The sequence below is a fragment of the Lissotriton helveticus genome, chromosome 3_2, assembly GCF_964261635.1.
Source record: "Lissotriton helveticus chromosome 3_2, aLisHel1.1, whole genome shotgun sequence".
Lineage (NCBI taxonomy): Eukaryota > Metazoa > Chordata > Amphibia > Caudata > Salamandridae > Lissotriton > Lissotriton helveticus.
This window is the reverse complement of record NC_136062.1, coordinates 68,156,898-68,176,080: the sequence shown is the minus strand read 5'-3', so window position 1 is coordinate 68,176,080 and position 19,183 is coordinate 68,156,898.

The window sequence follows — 19,183 nt, the reverse complement described above, 5'->3', positions numbered from 1 at the left end:
GGGATAGCCGCGAGGAAATCTCTCTGAGTAACTGGGCAACACCTGAGGTGCTGTAGTACAGTTGTAATTGTTCGATCTATACTGTTAAGAAGAGCAATAGGGGAGCCCCCAGGCTTTTCAGGGGTTACAGCATTGGCAAGTAGACTCAATGAGGATCTTCTAACATTTTCAGTTCCCTCCGATAACCGTCTTACTATAATGGTTCATTCATTAATCACAAGAGAGTTTGCTCTAAGCAGGAAATTGTCCAAAGTATCTGCCACCATTGTACTGGACGCCGTGGCTCTGCTTCTGGTTTCTCGGGAAGACATGGTCCTAGGTCCAAGGAGGATCCTCTGCCAGGGATTGTAAGGTAGCAATTTAGGGACCGGCTCGAATAATCAGAGACCAAGAGGGGTGGCCCGGTCCGGTCTTACCCGGTCTGTAACGGGCTATAACGGGCCCGCCCTTGGCCCGGGCTTCGCCCGGCGCGCGTCCCGCAGAACGCACGTAAGGGCGTAGTTAAATAGGGAGGGGGTAGGAGGCGGGAAGAGTACCCAGGTGCGGCCGATGTACTCCTGCACAGACTGCTGGTCCTCGCAGCCCCACTCCCTCGGCAATTCCGCTGGTCGTCCGGTTATTGTTCAGCCCAAAGTCAGCAGAGTTCCAAAAAGTACACAAAAGATGCCCCAGAGATCAAGAGCACAGGGTCGCAGTCTTATCTACAACACGGCTGCGAGTGGAACAAGTGTTTAAAACGTATAAAGGGGGCAGGTAAGAAATAGTTTGACCCTCTAGACCTGCGTAGGGGGTCCCACAAGGACCTAAGGGCCCTAAAAAGAATTCTTATATTTTTTTAAAAACTGAGAAATGTGCGCTGGGTGCATGGATCTGCCGTAATAAAAATAAAAAGGAAGCAGGGGCTCCTGTGCTTTTTAAAAAAATAGCTATGTGGGAAGGAGAACTCTTGGGGTCTTAAATATTGCATTTGAAGCTGGGGCTGAGAAAAAAGGGGGTCCCAAAACGTGTTTTCCCCATGCAATTATCCATAGGAATCATTCATTACGGCTACAGCCCGAACGACTGAACGGAATTACACCAAATTTGGCAAAGTGGTAGTCCTTTGTTCAGAGTCATGCCTTTTGCTTAAATGGTGTAAATCCGTTCAGTAGTTCCTGAGAAAATGACAATTAAAAATACGTATATATATATCTATGACCTCGGTGGATCAGCGCATCGTGCGCACACTCTAAGCGCACCATCACGATCATGCTCTGAATGCCGATTGGCTATCAAGTGGTTGTTAATAATATTCAAAACCAGGAATTATTGGCTGTCATTTTGTGCCTTGGTAGAAGCGAGGATCTAGGAATTAGTGGATCAAGTTTTCAACACGTATAAAGGGGGCATGTAAGAAATATTTTAATCATCTAGACCTGCTTAAGGGGACCCCCCAATTTTTTTTTTTGGGGTGGGGGAAATGGAGAAATGTGCGTTGGGTGCATGGATCCTCTGTAATTAAAATTAAAACGAAGTGTGGGCTCCTGTGCTTGTTTAAAAATTAGCTACCTGGAGGGCCAAATCCCGGAGTCTTAAATATTACATTTCATGGGGTCCAGAGGGGCCCTGTAGCCCGGGGACTGGCATTCGTTGGTGCTACAAAATAAATGGATGAGAGAGCTCAAAGGTATGTCTAAGTCCCGGGGATTACCATCCTCCGGGGCTTTTTACATTTTGAGAGGGGGGCCGTGTTGTCTCCATTCCGGAGCAGTCAAAAGCCTTGGGGAACACCACCTCCCAGGAGTGGCTCCTGCTGTGTCTCGGGGTGTCTACCCCGGGGACACTGCTGTTTGCTATAGCAGGGCAGGAGTCGAGGTTCCCGCTGTCTCATAGCAAGCTTGAGGGCATATTAACAAGTGCCATTTCACTGCCATTTTAAAAAAAAGCCCAAAATGTGGTGAAAATTATATCACCCTATTTACTAGGTGTTGCTAAGATGCATTAATGCATGTTAGGAGCCGGTTTGCTAAGGGCTCACCTCGTATCTCCAATAAGTTGCAATGTAGGTGTTCTCAGTGGCAAGGCAGGTGTTTCTATGAGAATATAAAAAGGAAGAGGGAGGTAAGACAATAGCGTTGTATTTACAAGGCGGCTCTGGATTTGAGGACCGATAGGAAAACTCTCGTCAATTGCGGTTTATGTCGGATCCTAACATCTGTTCTGAAGTAGACTTAAGCATGTTTAATATGCGAGGTGGATTGATATGTTGAGTCCACAGTCTTATATTAATGACCTTTTCACTTGCGAACATAAATGATCACGGTATTTCTTGAGATATTGGGTGCATATTTACAAGGACAGCGTCATAATTATCGTCGCTTTAGCGTTAAGATAGTGTTGTTAAAGCGGCCATAATGGCTTTATAATAGGCTTTTGAGAATTTGTGAGAATTCCAATAGAAGCCCAGGTTTACAGCAGAACATGTTAACGCTGCCCTCGATAATATGCCCCCAAGTTTGCTATGGCAGGGCGAGAGCCTCGGCTCCAACTCTTGCATAGCAAACAGCAATGTTGAAAAAATCTTCCTGTAAGATAACAAAGGATTTTGGAGCCCATTATCGCCGTTTTGGTTGTAGTTTGCTGCCGTTAAAGCGGCGACAATTTTAACGCTGTCCTTGTAAATATGCCCCTAAGTTTTGTAATGTCGACATTCCTGTCTCCCATTTAAATAGGCACAAAGTATTTAGTGAAGTGCATTGTGAATCGTGAAGCAACACTGTCTAATTGTGATGATAAAGAATTCATAGAGTTGTGTACTTCTTTTGCTCGTAATGCACATGGGGCAGATTTACAAGTTCCTTGCGTCACTATTGCATCACTATTAACATGGAAAAAGTGACGCAAAAGTGGTGCAAGGGGCTTGTAAATCTGCTACACAGTGTTCTGTCTTAGTTTGCTTTCCTCTCTGTCATGTAGAGGATCCTGGGTAAATATAACGGTTTCTGTACAGCCAGTGCCTTTCAACCCTACCCTCAAACTGCTTACTGCCTGTTACCATAGCAACAGTTCATGGAGCACTTAAGTGAGCACACAGGTTACAAGTTCGCCACACAATGTTGCTAATCCAAACAGTTACTGTGTTGGAGTTTTTAAAATGTTCCATAGGAACCGTTAATCGCAGCTAGTGGCTCTGGTAAAGAGCTGTTAAAGAGTTAGCCTCAGTGTTATACTTTTAGTTATAAACATCATTTCTATTTGTAATTGTTTAATGTTTTCTAAGCATATGATTATCACACTAAATAATAGGGAAATGTCAGAAAAAGAAGCCGTATATACTTTTTTAATTAACTTTTAATAAAGCAACAATAAACAACTAGAAATGTAACTTTAAGATAACAATATAATAAATAACTAGAAACATAACTTTAACATAACAATATAATAAACAAAATGTGAAATGGACTCCAATAGAAGGAGGGTAGGTAACCTGCAAAACAAAAATGAAAACAAGTGTTTAAAATTAGATTGATGTGACTGAATGGGGTCAAAAGTCACAAATGAAGATATCACTTGGCATTATTTGTTAATTTGCACGTTTATAGTGTGCTTGACAAATTCCACTTCTCTTATAGTCCCGCGTTGAAGAGGTGTCTGTTCGGAAGTACCTACTGATTCAGATTTACAGTTCGGTGGTTCTGGCCTACATGAGGCGTCCGAATCACTAGGACGGGCAATCACAGAGCTTGCGATGGGAGCAACTCTAAAATGGTGTAGAACACTTGCGCCCCGTCTTTTTTATTGGTAGGGTCACGTGTGTAGTGACGTATGTGCTGGATGGGTGTGATGTGGGTGTATACCAGCCATGAGGGAGTGTGTGTGTGCTGTTCTGACAACTAGACCTGGAAGTAAGAAATCACTACAATGGAAATCTGGGCCATGTGCGTACTGTTGTTGTGTTTTCCTGGAAGTGTGAGCGGAGTGGGCTGGACTGACGTATGCCAGTGCTGCGCGAGGCTGTAAACGATGACTCCGGAGCTATGGGTGTGGTTCCGCTGTGAGCTATATGAAAAATCTGCTGATTTGGGTGTCCATGTTGTAGTGCTGCCGTCACCCGGGTCCTACATGCAAATGTATCATTATGTCTGTAAAGTCCCACAATATGGCTAACATGGAAAGTACGGGGTATCACTGACCATATATTCCTCCATAGATACACATATAAAAGATGGTGGACATGACACGTTTCTGCGAATATGAATGTTTGTTGTACATTCAGTGGAGTGTTGTAGCTGTAGTAATACAGGGCTGTGATAGCTTTAGGTTGCAGTTTTTGGCACATGAAGGACAGATGATATATATATATATATATACGTATGTGGTCATTCAGGTATACTGTCGAACTTGGTGCTGGAAATCATTGTTCAAGGCTCGGAGTTGCGTCCACATCCTGTTACTGTAGAGTAATGACGTAATCAACATATGCCTGAAAATGTACTGTAAATACGGTGGTCATATAAATTGTTGATATAGTTTTAGGTCGACTTCGCGCTATATAAATATGCTTAAAAAAAGAAATAGTTCACATTTCTAAATTGACTATACAGTTTATTTGCAGTATTGTAATGTTCCACTTTGTACGTTTGTATTTGTAGAATGAGCGAGAGAAAGTTATATAATTGAAGTATTTAGTATTGGCAGAGGTAAGATGGTTGCATACGCTGTTTAGAGCACAATATAATGTGGTAGGGCGCAGGAGCAGCATTTCACAAACATAATAAGTACACAGACACAGATAGATAGTTGAAGTGGGTACGGGCACGAGTGCTCAACTCAATTTTATTATGTTGCTGTTGGTAACAAGTAGAATAGTAATCATGATATCACCTACAGATATTCAATCATAAACGGTTTATGACTTCTGCTGCACCAAGGTAGGAGCACTGTATGTGAAATTATAAATAGAAGATTCTATCGTAAAGGGTTTATGAGTTGTGGTACACTGAGGTAGGGGCAGTTTGTGTGGAGCCTGCGATGATGCATGGTTCAGGCAGAGCGCACTGGTAAGAATGTGTTGGCAACAGAACTTTCCCTTAATAAAGGCAGGTGGCTATTATTTATGGTGCACTCAGTTAGTGGTTCTAGCGGTCTGTACTCAAAGCATTGACTGTTGCATACTGGACTGCATGAACTTTGAGGGGCAAAAAACTACCATCAATGGTTATCAATTGCTCTGCAAACTAGGCCTACCAATTGCTCCCCACAACAAATTAAATTATTGCATTTCACGCAGTGCATTCTAACTTTCTCAAAATGGGGAGGTATGTCTGGTGGCGATGTTATAGGTGATGCCCCAGAGGTACTTGGTATTGCCGGTGGTGAAGGTACATTTTGGCGCAGTGTTCTACATTCTTTGTGAACATAGTTCACAGGATGCAGGGATTAAAGGTGCTTGTGCATACTAGCAGTGCCACAGGAGTATTTTTTAGTCTGTGCCTTAAATAAATCAAGGCTAAATTCCCTACTGTCTGTAGTGTAGATACAAGGCTAAATTCAAGTTGTGTATCCTACTGTTCGCAGTGTACATCAAAGTCACTAGTCAGCACAGTTATAGAAGAATGCTTTTTTTCACTTATTTAACCAAAATCTAAATACATACAGTAAAATTGTCTCTGCATTAAGTAAATCAAGGCTATATTCCATACTGTCTATAGTGTAGGTGCAAAGCTGAGATCAAGTTGTAAACCCTGCTGTCCACAGTGTAGATCTTAGGGTGGACTGCATCATCTATAAACATGATTGAAATGAAAGATAGAACATATATAGAATACATTATTGAAATATGTATGTTTTAGGGACATTTGTAAGGGACAGTATGTCTCACTGTGACATAAAACTGTTCACTCTTCTTTGCGATGATTTATGGTGCACTGAGTTAGTAGTATCTTTGGCGCTGAGCTTGTACGTATCCTGCGATAATCCGTAGTGCAGGGAGGCTGCACTGGGTGGTATGTTTTTTGCCTAGTGAATTCTGCTTTAATAAGGCCATAGGGAGATGACTTGTGGTGCAGTGAGTTTGTGGTATCAAAAGAACTCAGCGTGTGCGCACCCTGCGTTGATTCGTGGTTCAGGGGGTTGCAGTGGTATAATGTCTCTTGTCTACTGGAATGTGTCATGCACAGTCGCCATTCTACCTGAATCGTGAGACCTCACAATGTAGATCGAAGGCAGTAGTCTTCACTGATATCAACAAATTCTTTTTGTTGTATCTTTTAACAAAATCTGAGGACATAAAGTACAATTATCTCTTCCTTAAAAAAATCGAGGCTAAATTTCATGCAGTTCATAGTATAGATTCAAAGCTGAACCCTGCTGTCTGCACTGTAGATGGAAAGCAGTCGTCAGCACAGATATCGACGTCTGATTATTGTCACTTATTTTAACAAAATTTAAATACATACAGTACAATTGTCTCTGCCTTAAATAAACCAAGGCTAAATTTCCTTCTGTCTGTAGTGTAGTTGCAAAGCTGAATTCAAGTTAAATCCTGCTGTTCGCAGTGTAGATCTTAGGCTGCACTGCATTATCTGTAATGTACTCATACATTGACTGCTGTTGCATACAGGACTTTAACAAAATCTGAGGACACAGTACAATTGTCTCTGCCTTAAATAAACCAGACTGAATTCAATGTTCTCTGTACTGCTGATGCGCCACTGGTATCAAGTTGTAAACTCTACTGACCGCACTGTAGATCGAAGGCAGTAGTGACCACAGATATCGACTAATAATTTTTATCACTTATTTTAACAAAGTCTGAGGACATAGAGTAGATGTTGTGCGTAGTGTAGATCCAAAGCTGAATTCAAGCTGTGAACCCTGCTGTCCGCAGTGCAGCTCAAAGGTGATAGTTGATACAGACATAAGTCAGCGGTGCTGTGGCGCTGAGTTCGGAATGGGGCTGTATCGAGGAAGCATGTGGTCATGGCGGCAGCTACGTGGCAGGGTGAGGACCTTCGCTGTAACAGTCTTTTCTCTTTGCAGAAGTAAACGACGCCCAAAGCATAGGCTAATTATTTATACTCTTAGGCTGGAGTTGCGTACGTTGTACCAGCCCACTCCACTTCTGCTTGAAAGGGGGGGGGAGACAACACAGCTACATGGCCGAGATATTCCCCAGAGTCTGATATAATATGGTTGCGTCCACTGTGCAGTAGACTACAAGTATCAATGGTATATGTACACACAGAAAAGTTTTTTGTTTCTATAGCGAGTTGTGTATAGCATATCACTGGTACACTTGGGATTCTGTAAATGATTGTTGATGTGCGAATTTGCTCCCTTACACATAGTTGGTTGCCACATCTCTGAACATTCAGCTATTGTGCGTTTGAGAGGATATGGTATCTTGGGAAGGTCCGTTGTCCTGTTTTGCACTGCCTCTGAGGTAGTAGGGGGGAGGGATCCGGGGGGGTGGTTGTGGTGGTGGCGGCGCTGGGTGTTGTGATTTTGTTAAGTGTCGGAGGTGCATGATTAGTGCCTCTATCATTTATTCGTCTTTAAATATGGGTGTGAGTTGGGTGTAATTTACGCAGTAGATAGTCGACCTCCTTACACCATTTAAATGTTGATGTTAATTTGTAACTGGTAAGTGGAGCTATCGCCTGTTTTTTTAGTGGTTTGTGGCAATTTTGTTGGCGGAAGGAATCAATTGAAGAGTGGTGATATTTGCAGTTTTTACTAGGTTGAGATTGGGATGATAATTAAAAAAGATAGAAAAAACAGATATGCTTAATGAACATTATAATTAGGAATTCACTGAAAAAAACATAGGTTTCAGGCAGGTTATAGTTAGGAATTATCATTCAAAAAAACTTAGAAATTCATTGAAAAAAACATAAGTTTCAGGGGTGTTGTAGTTAGCTGGACATTTCACTCATACAAAACTATTAAAATTCCTCCGTTATAGTTAGTTGTACTAACTGTAATTCTCGCGCCCGCACTCCACTGGTGATGATGTCACATTCATGACATGGTCAGTGACATCACTGATGACATCACTAATGTCATCTCAAATGACATCTCAAATGACATCACTGATGACATCATCCACGTGACAATCAGATGCACCTCGTCATACAATACTATAACCTTTCATCACTCACTGTAAAATACAGAGTACCATATTTGAATGAATTGACACAGCAATACAAGTATCTAAAACCCCATTTAGTGAGTCCTAGAGCTACACACACATCTAATCAACTAACAATAGATTCACTCATACATGTTGTTAATGATGAATAGAACACTATCAAATACACTTATACACCTATATTGACATTACACACCAGCACACATCCTATTCAGTTATGCAGTCATCCTACTCACTTTTGCAAACAATGTATCTTATTTACATTTAATAAGCTACACACTTATACAAATAGCACTTTATTTATTTACATAGATAGTAACTCATACTTAGTGTGTTATGAAATCACTATTACAAGTATACAGTTATCTATACAGTCACTCATGCAATCAATGAGTCTGATGTATACTTATTTATATACAACAACTGTCACATACACTGCTTTTTATTTTTTCTACTTTGTTGGACATGTACCACTGAGAAATATATTTGCTCATCACCACACCCATAAAGATATTCACTCGCCCAAACAACTATTATAACATATAGTCTTAACGTCATATACCTACAGTCACAGATCCCCACCGAACCACACACACATTCACTCTCCCCTACAAATAGTCAGTTAACTAATCAATAACTAATATAGACATTCACATAGCTAGTAACCAACTGGTGCAGCGGTTTACACAACAACTGACCAAGTAATACAGATATTCACACAGTATCACTATCCAATATTTAGTGAGACACTATAAATTACTCAAGTAAACAATCAATCACGCTACTACTAAATCCTCTATCCATATATTTATATATCCACTGATTCTTCAATGCAGATTGGTGTATAAATAATACATATTTAAATAACAAACCAAACCACATTTACTGGATGATGCCATCAGTGATGTCATCAGTGATGTCATTTGAGATGCCATTATTGATGTCATCAGTGATGTCACTGACCATGTCATGAATGATGTAATATGTGACATCATCACCAGTGGATTGCGGGCGCGAGAGTTACAGTTAGTACAACTAACTATAACGGAGGAATTTCAATGGTTTTGAATGAGTGAAATGTCCAGCCAACTGTAAGACCCCCTGAAACCTATGGTTTTTTCAATGAATATATATGATCAAGGCTCTTTGGGAGCCAAAACGCGTCGTGGCAGACTGGTGTTGGGCGCAATAAATCTCTAGAAACACCACGAATTGGGTCTCGTCTCGTCCGTGTCACAATTTGGCTGTTGGCGCTACGTACCGCATATATTACCTACTGGCGGTCGCCAGTAGGTATATATAGTTAGGATTTTTTCCCTATGGGTTTTTTGAAAATTCTATGTCTAATAACTTTGGCGTTTGTGGACGGAATTGGCTGAAATTTTCTGGAAAATGGAACATTTTGTTTCTGAGCAGCCCCTGGAAATTTGGGGGGGGTTCGTCCAGGGGGGGCCGAGAAAAAAGGGGGGTCCCAAAACGTGTTTTTAACATTGAGTTTTCCATAGGGCGGTCTGTCGCACTTTTAGCCCGAACGGCTGAATGGATTTGCACGAAACTTGGCAAAATTGTAGAGACTGGTAGCCCGATGTGCCTTTTGTAGGTCTCAATATATGTGCTCCAGTGGATTTTGAGAAATTAACATTTAAAAAAAGATATATATCTGTAACAGCGGACTGGGCAGCTCCCGGTTCGCGGACCGGGGAGCGTACCAAAACTTCGCGTAGCGAAGCTGATTGGCTCTCCGGCGTCTGTAAACATTCCAAACAGTCCGGAGCGGCCGCCATCTTGTCTCTCGGTAGGATTGAGAGACAAGAGGAGGCCAAAACAAAAGGGGAAATAACCATAAGGGGGCATAGTAGATCCTCCCTGACCCCTTAGGTTTAATGTGGAGGCTTTAAAAGGGCCCCGCGGGGCAAAAAAAAACAAAACTTTTTTTTTGTTTTTTTGCGTGGGTAGCGCCCGGTACGCGAACCGGGAAGCGTTCTGGGCAGCGTACTGCAATGAAAAATGAATGATAGACTTTTCAAATGCTGTATGTTAATTGATTGTTGTTTTTGTTGATTATTTTTTTTTTTTTTTTTTTTTAAGCATTTTTTATTGTGTTTCATATTTTATTAAACTTTCTAACATTTCATTGTCAGAAATTTCAAAATTATCATGGAATATACATTGTAGTCTCTGAGGTTGTAAAATGTCCTCATTTGCAAGGAGGTTATCTACTGCTTGTACACATTGCAGTAGTTCTTGGTCCCAAGTTTCATCCATAAATTCAATCTCATTTGGATCAATGATTTCTGTGTTGGACTCTGGAAGGACAATTTCAAATGAAATTTTTTGTTCGCTTTCCATTTTCCCTGAAATTTGCATAAAAAAAATATATATTAGTAGAGGTAGGGCAATGTTGGGATTAATTTTAGATAGGCAGTTTTTAACAGTGAATTTATCTTTGGGCAGTGTATAGTATCAGAGTGATTGTATCTAAATTTATAAGTACTACAGAGGGATAGTATATAACTAACAGAAAAAGTTTGCCATATTAACTTAAAGTGCACAATATACTTCAGTTTTAAAAATAACAACTTACCTTTAAAAATAAGTTGAAGTTATTAATGAAAATCCTATTGAAATGTACACCAGGAAGTAGTAGTCAAAATGGCTGTGTTTCCTTCTCTTCCTTTATATATATTCGGGTACATAACCAATCAAATGTCAGGTAAAAAAAGTAAAAAATGAAAGTAACATTTTAATTGGTTGTGAATTCCAACACTTCAGATGTGTTTTGTGAAGTAATTTACCTCACGGTATTTAGAGAGGTCTACAGGCTAAATGGCTAAATGGAATTCCAATCAAATTTGTGAAAATGGTACGGATTGGTATGTAGTATGAGCTAATCTATATTTGGTGAAATTATCTCAAGTGGCTTTTGTGTGAACTACTTTCCCACCTTTTTTGATGGTGCGCTTCCCAGGGAGCGACCCGGTACGCGAACCGTTGAGCGCCCCGGTTCGCGGACCTTAAGCGTTCCAGGAGTCCACCATTTTGTGTTTCGGTCGAATTAAGATACAAGATGGAGGGCAAATAATGTTCAGAATGGGTAGAAGGGGGCACGGTAGAGTTATCTTGACCCCCTAGGTTTTCTGAGGGTGGCTGAGGAGGCTTATATGTGCGGAAAAAAAGAAATTAAAAAAAAAAATTTGCGAGGTTAGCTCCCGGTTCGCGTACCGGGTAGCGGCCCCGGTAGCGTATTTTGTTGAAAATTAGTGAAAAATGTTAGAGTTAAATAATAATTGTGAGTGATCAGATGTAGGGTAGCTCTGAGAAGAGCTTTTGGGTTTATGGTACATTTAGGTACTTATAAGTAGGTACCAATGCACATTCTTAAATTCAGAGTGAAAATTCTGTTGCCCTCATCTGAGAAGTGAACTCCATCTCCTCTGTAGATATCTTGCATGTAGTAACGCAAGTTATTGTTGTACAGGGAGCCCATTCCATGGTCTCTCATGTAAGCTGAAACAGATTTGTTTACATGCTTCCTCGATTTCTCAATTTGTGGACAAAATTGGTTGGACCACCTCCATTTCTGTCTTTGGCATATATTTGAATATACCAAGGCAGTCTGAGGAAAAAGTGCCATCAATTGCTCAAAGGTGTCCTTTAAAAGCATTTCCAGACCTACCCCAGTCAAAGTGCCCAAGTCATTACCTACACAGTGCACAATTAACAGGTCAGGTTTGGGCAAATGCATAAAGGTTTTCACCAATGGTATCAATTGGTGACATTTTAATCCTCTGTGGCCAAACCACTTAATTTCCACATCTTGTAAATTGAGGTTAGGTAAATTCCTGCTTTCAACGTACCTTTGAGCCCAGTGAATATAACTATGACCAACAATCCAGACAGAAAACATGGTGAGAGAAGGTTCTCCTGCAGTCAGATGAAGTGTGGCAATGAAATGGCAGTTGAAAAAACGAGAGTTTGAAATGAAAAAAACTATGGAGTTTCTGTGTTCATGAAGCAGTAACAGTGATTGGTGGATTTTGATTGATGAAAACAGAAAGTTAGGGTGTACAGATGTGTTGTTTGAGAGATGTATTTTGAGTGGTCAATAAAAAATCATTAAATGAAAGAAAGCACTGGATATGCAGGTGCACTGAGAGTTCAGAGTTCAATTGCAACATTGTTGTGTGAACTTGCAAACACCAGAGTTTCTCCAAGAGGTGGTTGCTATGGAAAATAGCCAGAAATGGCAGAGGGGGGAAGGGTTTTCATTTGAAAAAAAGTGAGGGAAGAGTTTTGATTGGGTGACATGAGAAATATGTGTGAAGAATTACAGCATTTCTGTGCTTTTGATAGCTGCAGACTCTGGAGTGCATACCTTTTGCTCTGCTGAAGACAAATTGGTGTGTTTCTTAGACTGTTTTCAAACTCAAAGTATTTGCTAAGGTGAGAAAATATTTCTTTATTTTAGATAGAGAATAGTGTGCTTTAAGGAGAAAATTATGATTTATGTGGCGCAAATTGCTTGTAAATATGCTCTCACATGTGCATGGAAAAATTTGATTTTGAATGTTAGTGTTATATAGCCATGTTAAAAGTGACTCAACCATGCTGGAAAGTCAATCAAAAAATGATTTCATGTGTTTTAATGACATTTTAAGTCATTTTCTCATGTGCAGTGTTTAGAAATTATGATTTGAAAATCGTTTTTGTGGAAAAGGAATTGTTTTTAAATTCATGACAAGGATATAATGGTGTATGGTTCTTTATAAGGCAATTGACTGTCCCTGATGTTATTTTTCTCATTTTAGTGTAAGACCTTTCTCTGTGGCGCAAATTGCTTGTAAATATGCTCTCACATGTGCATGGAAAATTTAGATTTTGAATGTTTGTGTTAAATAGCCATGTTAAAAGTGACCCAACCATGCTGGGAAGGCAATCAAAAAACGCTTTCATGTGTTTTAATGACATTTTAAGTCATTTTCCCATGTGCAGTGTTTAGAAATTATGATTTGAAAATCGTTTTTGGGGAAAAGGAATTGTTTATAAAATCATGACAAGGACATAATGGTGTATGGTTCTTTATAAGGCAATTGACTGTCCCTGATGTTATTTTTCTCATTTTAGTGTAAGACCTTTCTCTGTGGCGCAAATTGTGTGTAAATATGCTCTCACATGTGCATGGAAAGTTTTAATTTTGAATGTTTGTGTTACATAGCCATGTTAAAAGTGACCCAACCATGCAGGAAAGCCAATCAAAAAACGCTTTCATGTGTTTCAATGACATTTCAAGTCATTTTCTCATGTGCAGTGTTTAGAAATTATGATTTGAAAATCGTTTTTGGGAAAAAGGAATTGTTTTTAAATTCATGAGAAGGACATAATGGTGTATGGTTCTTTATAAGGCAATTAACTGTCCCTGATGTTATTTTTCCCATTTTAATGTAAGACCTTTCTCTGTGGCGCAAATTGCTTGTAAATATGCTCCCACCTGTGCATGGAAAGTTTTAATTTTGAATGTTTGTGTTACATAGCCATGTTAAAAGTGACCCTACCATGCAGGAAAGCCAATCAAAAAACGCTTTTATGTGTCTTAAGGACAATTTAAGTAATTTTCCCATGTGTAGTGTTTTGAAGTTATGATTTGAAAATCGTTGTTGAGGTAAAGGAATGTTGTTAAAATTTATGTGCGCCATATGCCCCCAAATTTCTTTTTTAGGGTTGCAGCAGGGTGTTCTTGAGACACCCCTGCACCTTTGGAATAAATTCCTAATTTGTGATGAGCAAATTGTTAATCGCAAATTGCACCTTCATTTATATGAGCCTCCTAGCTCATGGAAATGAATGGGTAATTTGCAATTAGCAATTTTCTCATCGCAAATTTGGAATGGTAAAGAATCGCTATTTATTCCTTAAAATTCGCTTTTTTGGAAATGCAAAATAGTTATATGATACATATGGCGGTTGATGTCTAACAAGATAAGAAGCTTAGGGATACATTTATGATGACTGGCGCAATGAAGTAGAAATCACTTACTTCATTGGTAGGCCTTTACATGAATTATCTCCTCTGTATTCTTCATCAAGCGTAACTTTAATCTGCAATCCTGAGTAGGCCTCACCTTAAACAAACCTCTGGATAGGCCACATCCTATTGTCATCCTGAATTAATCATTTAAAATGCTAGGGACAGATTTATGATAGGTGTATACCTCTTTTGTGCCACTTAGAAAACATTGTCCATGGGGAAATGACTTAAAATGTCCTTAAGACACATGAATGTGTTATTTTAAAACGTTTGCAATTTTTTTGGGTCACTTTCAACATGGCTATGTGACTGAAACAGTCAAAATCTAAATTTGCAATGCACAGGTGGGAGCATATTTACAAGGAATGTGCTTCATGGGGAAAGGTCTTATAATGTAATATGGGAAAAATGACATTAGAGACACTGAAATGCCTTATAGAGAAGCATACACCATTATGTCCTTGTCATAAATTTGCAAACCATTACTTTTCCCCAAAAACGATTTTCAAATTATATTTTGAAAACACTGCACATGTGGAAATTACTTAAAATGTCAATAATTCAAAATTTGCGATTCCTTAAATGCAATGTATCAAAAATAAAATATGTAAAAAATGATATTAAGGATTTGGAAACTACCACCAACTTCTAGTTTGTGGTAATTTGCGAATTCTTTTCAAAAAGCATTTTTTTCCAAAAAAAAAAAGGTCCCATATGACGCCCATACATGCTATTAGGGCATGTAGGTGTGCCATGTGCTCTCAAATTTCTTTTTCAGGGGTGCAGCAGGGTGTTCTTGAGATACCCCTGCACGCTTGAAAAAAATCCTATTTTGTGATGAGCTAATTGCTAATCACAAATTGCAACCTTAATTCCTATGAGCCTCCTAGCCCATGGAAATGAATGGGTAATTTGCAATTAGCAATTTGCTCATTGCAAATTAGGAATAGTAAAGAATTGCTATTTATACCTTAAAATTTGCTATTTAGGAAATGGAAAATAGTTTGATGGTACATATGGTGGTTCATCTGTAACAAGATAAGAAGCTTGAGGATACATTTATGATGACTGGTGCAATAAAGTGCACATTACTTACTTCATTGGTAGTCCTTTATATGTATTATCTCCTCTGTATTCTTCATCAAGCGTAACTTTGATCTGCAATCCTGAGTAGGCCTCACCTTAAACAAACCTCTGGATAGGACACACTTTATTGTCATCCTGGATTAATCATTTAAAATGCTAGGGATAGATTTATGATAGGTGTATGCCTTTTTTCTGCCACTGTGCGTCACTTTTATGATGCAGCGGTGGTGCAAAATATTTGCTATGAGGTGACAACATTAAAAATTGATGCATTTAGGCAGATATGTCATGGTGTAAAAAAAAAACGTACCACATAAAACCCAATCAGCAGTAATGCAAAAGATGCACCATGTCGCAAGACAGGCCTCACTTGGGGCCATATGTATCAAGCTAATTAGCATTTGCAAAGATCAAAATTCTATGAATTTCGGCCTTTGCGAATGTTAATTAGACAAATGGTATGTATCAAACAACTTTGATGCAAAATAAGGAGTAGCAAAATTTGCTATTCCTTATTTTGCGATTGCACTGAAGCATTTGTAAATTTTGTGACTACTTAAATGCAATGTATCAAACAAAAACTATGTAAAAAATGACATTAAGGATTTGGAAACTATTGTGGTAAATTAGTGGTAATTTGTGAATTCTTTTCAAAAAGCTTTTTTTCAAAAAAACAAAAGGTGCCATATGACGCCAACACATGCCCTTAGGGCATGTATGTGTGCCATATGCCCCCAAATTTGTTTTTCAGGGGTGCAGCAGGTGTTCTTGAGACACCCCTGCACCCTTGGAAAAATTCCTACTTTGTGATGAGCAAATTGCTAATCGCAAATTAAACCTTCATTCATATTAGCCTCCTAGGCCATGGAAATGAATGGGTAACTTGCAATTAGCAATTTGCTCATCGCAAATTAGGAATGGTAAAGAATCGCTATTTATTCCTTAAAATTCGCTATTTAGAAAATGTAAAATATTTTGATGATACATATGGCAGTTCATCTGTAACAAGATAAGAAGCTTAGGGATAGATTTATGATGACTGGCGCATCACCAGGGATGTGACAGTCATCCTGCGCCACTGTTCCGCCACCCATGTTGTGCTGCATTTACAATGTGGCGCAGCATGGGGCAAAAACGGCACAGATGCGTGACGCATCTGTGCCGTAAAGGTGGTGCATTGCTGGAGTTGTATCGCAAGTGCGATGCAGCTCCAGCAAGGCTCAGGGGTGCCCCATCTCCACAATGCTGCGTCAAGACCTATGCCAGCTTCAATCAGGCGCAGGGTTTTGACGCAGCTTTCTCCTATCTGATTGTAAATGCGGCACACCATGGGTGGTAAAGCAGTGGTGCACATTAACTGGTGCATGCCTGGGGATGTGCCATTTAATATAAATCTGCACTTTAACATTTGAGTATGTGCAGGGGACACAGAGTCGTTGAGGCTTATCCAAGGTTAAGAAGAGATGAGTCCTGTTCAGTGAAAAATTAGACATAGGCTTCACCTGCTCAGCATTGCTGGACATGGCTAAATAATAGCTGCAAAATGTTAATCTTGTTAAACAATTTTACTATTATAATCTCTGAGATTTGTTTCCTACTCTGCAACATCTCATTGTTGTTATCTTTCTTTAAAGATAAAGACAACATCAACATGAGCGACAATCAGCAATCAGTTGATTTTGACCTCATCATTGAACTCGTAATTGAAACATCAGTGGATGTTGATCCCTTGGATGATTTAAATCCTGAGGATGAAGAAGAGCGTGATGAGGATGCAGATTTGTCCGAATTATATGATATAGGATGGGAAGCTGACCTGCTTGAGCCTTTGGAATTATAAACATTTATTTTTAAAATTTATAATCAATAAAAAGTAAAAAGGTAAACCGTTTAATTTAAAAATAAAGACACCTTCAAAAACAGGTTATGTGTAGTGTCTTCAATAAAATATTAAAATATGCTCATAAAATTAGATCAGATTCACATATAAAATAGCATAGGTAACATAAATATAAATGTCATTTCTTTTCTGGTATTTCTGTATTGTAAAAATGGCAATGACTAAAAAATCTTCAAATTAAAATGTCAAGTAGTGTGTTATGTTTTTGATCACTATTACTGATTTACTGTTTGATAATAATGTTTATTAACATTTTTTATTATATTTTTCCTCAGATTCAACTGCAGATCATTTCAAGATTTTAATATGCCTACAACACAAAGACAGATAAAGGCTGCAAAACGTCAAAGACAGCAGGAGAAAAAAAAAATGCAGCAGTCCTCTAACAAAAAGATTTCTCAAGCCACGAAGAAAGCACCGGGTAAGAGCTCTAAATATTTCATAAGAAATATTTGTAATAAAAAAAATATTACTACAGAAAATGTTTCAGTCCATAACACGAGGAGTAAATCAAATGGAAAGAAAAGGACAATGGAAAATGTTACTGCTAGAGCAAGAGATAAATCTGTGCATGATAGTAGAAGGAAACAACAGTTTAGGGAGATTCGTAAACGAATGTTCCGCAACAGGATAATTGGCAATTTGTTAAAAAATATTAAGAAAGGTCAACAGAAACTAGTTTTTTATAAGAGAAAAAAAAAAGTTGAGAAAGTTATTGATCAGGCATTTGAAATTAAACGTAAGTTATTTATTTTGATAATCAATAGAATTAGGAAACTAAACAAGGCAATTTTTGATTTCAAAAGAAATAGTAGATGGAAGAGAATAGTTAATCGTAGTAATTTTTGTGAAGTTTTTTCTGGAGAATGGATGCATAGTTCAAGCTGTGAGGCATTTTTTAATGAAGAGAGTTATTTCCAGGATAATGATTTGGTGCATGCAGTTGACATCAGTGGTCGTGCTTATGAAGTGAAAGATGGTTGTCCAGTTGAAAAAGAAAAACTTGTGACAACAGAGGCAGAAGAGTTGTTAGGTAATGAGGTTTTAGGAAGACGTGCTAAGGGTCCTGTGTACACCTGGAAGTGTAGTAGTATTTGCAGTGTGCAACAGGATTCCATCAATTTGCTTTGTGATTTTGTACGGTCATTTAACAAAAAAAGTTTGAAGCAGAAAATGAGGTTGTTGCAAGAATTAGATCCTTGCAGAGTAAGAGAAGTGACAGGTTTGCATGGTCATTCACTGGCTTGTCTTTCCAGGAGAGTATGCCAGAGTGTTTTTCATCATTTCAGGATGCTAGCAGTGCATCATAACAAAGTGAGGAAATTAGTTAGAATGTTGTATTATGCTAAGAGTCCAGCAATTATGCTGAAACAATTATGCGCTGCTCTTTTGCATGGTTCTGAAATAGATGTGAAGAATATATGTGAAGAAATTGAGTTTTGTTACTTTGGAAGTAAAGAGGAGAATGTTGAAATTGAGCAAGAAGTAGAGGGTCATTTGGAAGATAGTGTACATGTTTCCAGTACAGATAATTTCCAGAGGGAAATTGCGACGTTTGACATGAAATCAAGTGAGAGGCCTAATTTCACTTGTGTGTGTTGTAGACGCACTTATTATAAGAATCAGACTAAGTTAGTGGATTTATATGCAAAAAGTGAAAGGTAAAATAATAGTGAATGGAAGGATTTTGCAACATACTTGATGGTAGAAAATTGTTTTGATTTGGGATTGGATCAACGTGTGTGTACTTATTGTTGTAACAAATTAAAACAAAACCAGATGCCTGCTAGAGCAGTTCATAATAATCTGGAATTGGTTGAGATTCCTTCTGAATTGAAGGACTTAAATACTTATGAATCTATTTTGATTCAAAGTATCCATCCCTTTCAGGCTATTGTAAGAATGGAGCCAAAGACAGGGAAATTGCCTCCATCAGATTTACAGAGAGGATTAAAGGGAAGAGTTGTTTATTTGCCTCTAGATTTGAAGAAAAACATTAACACAATTGGAGTAGAAAAAGTGGAAGAGGAACCTCTGGTTA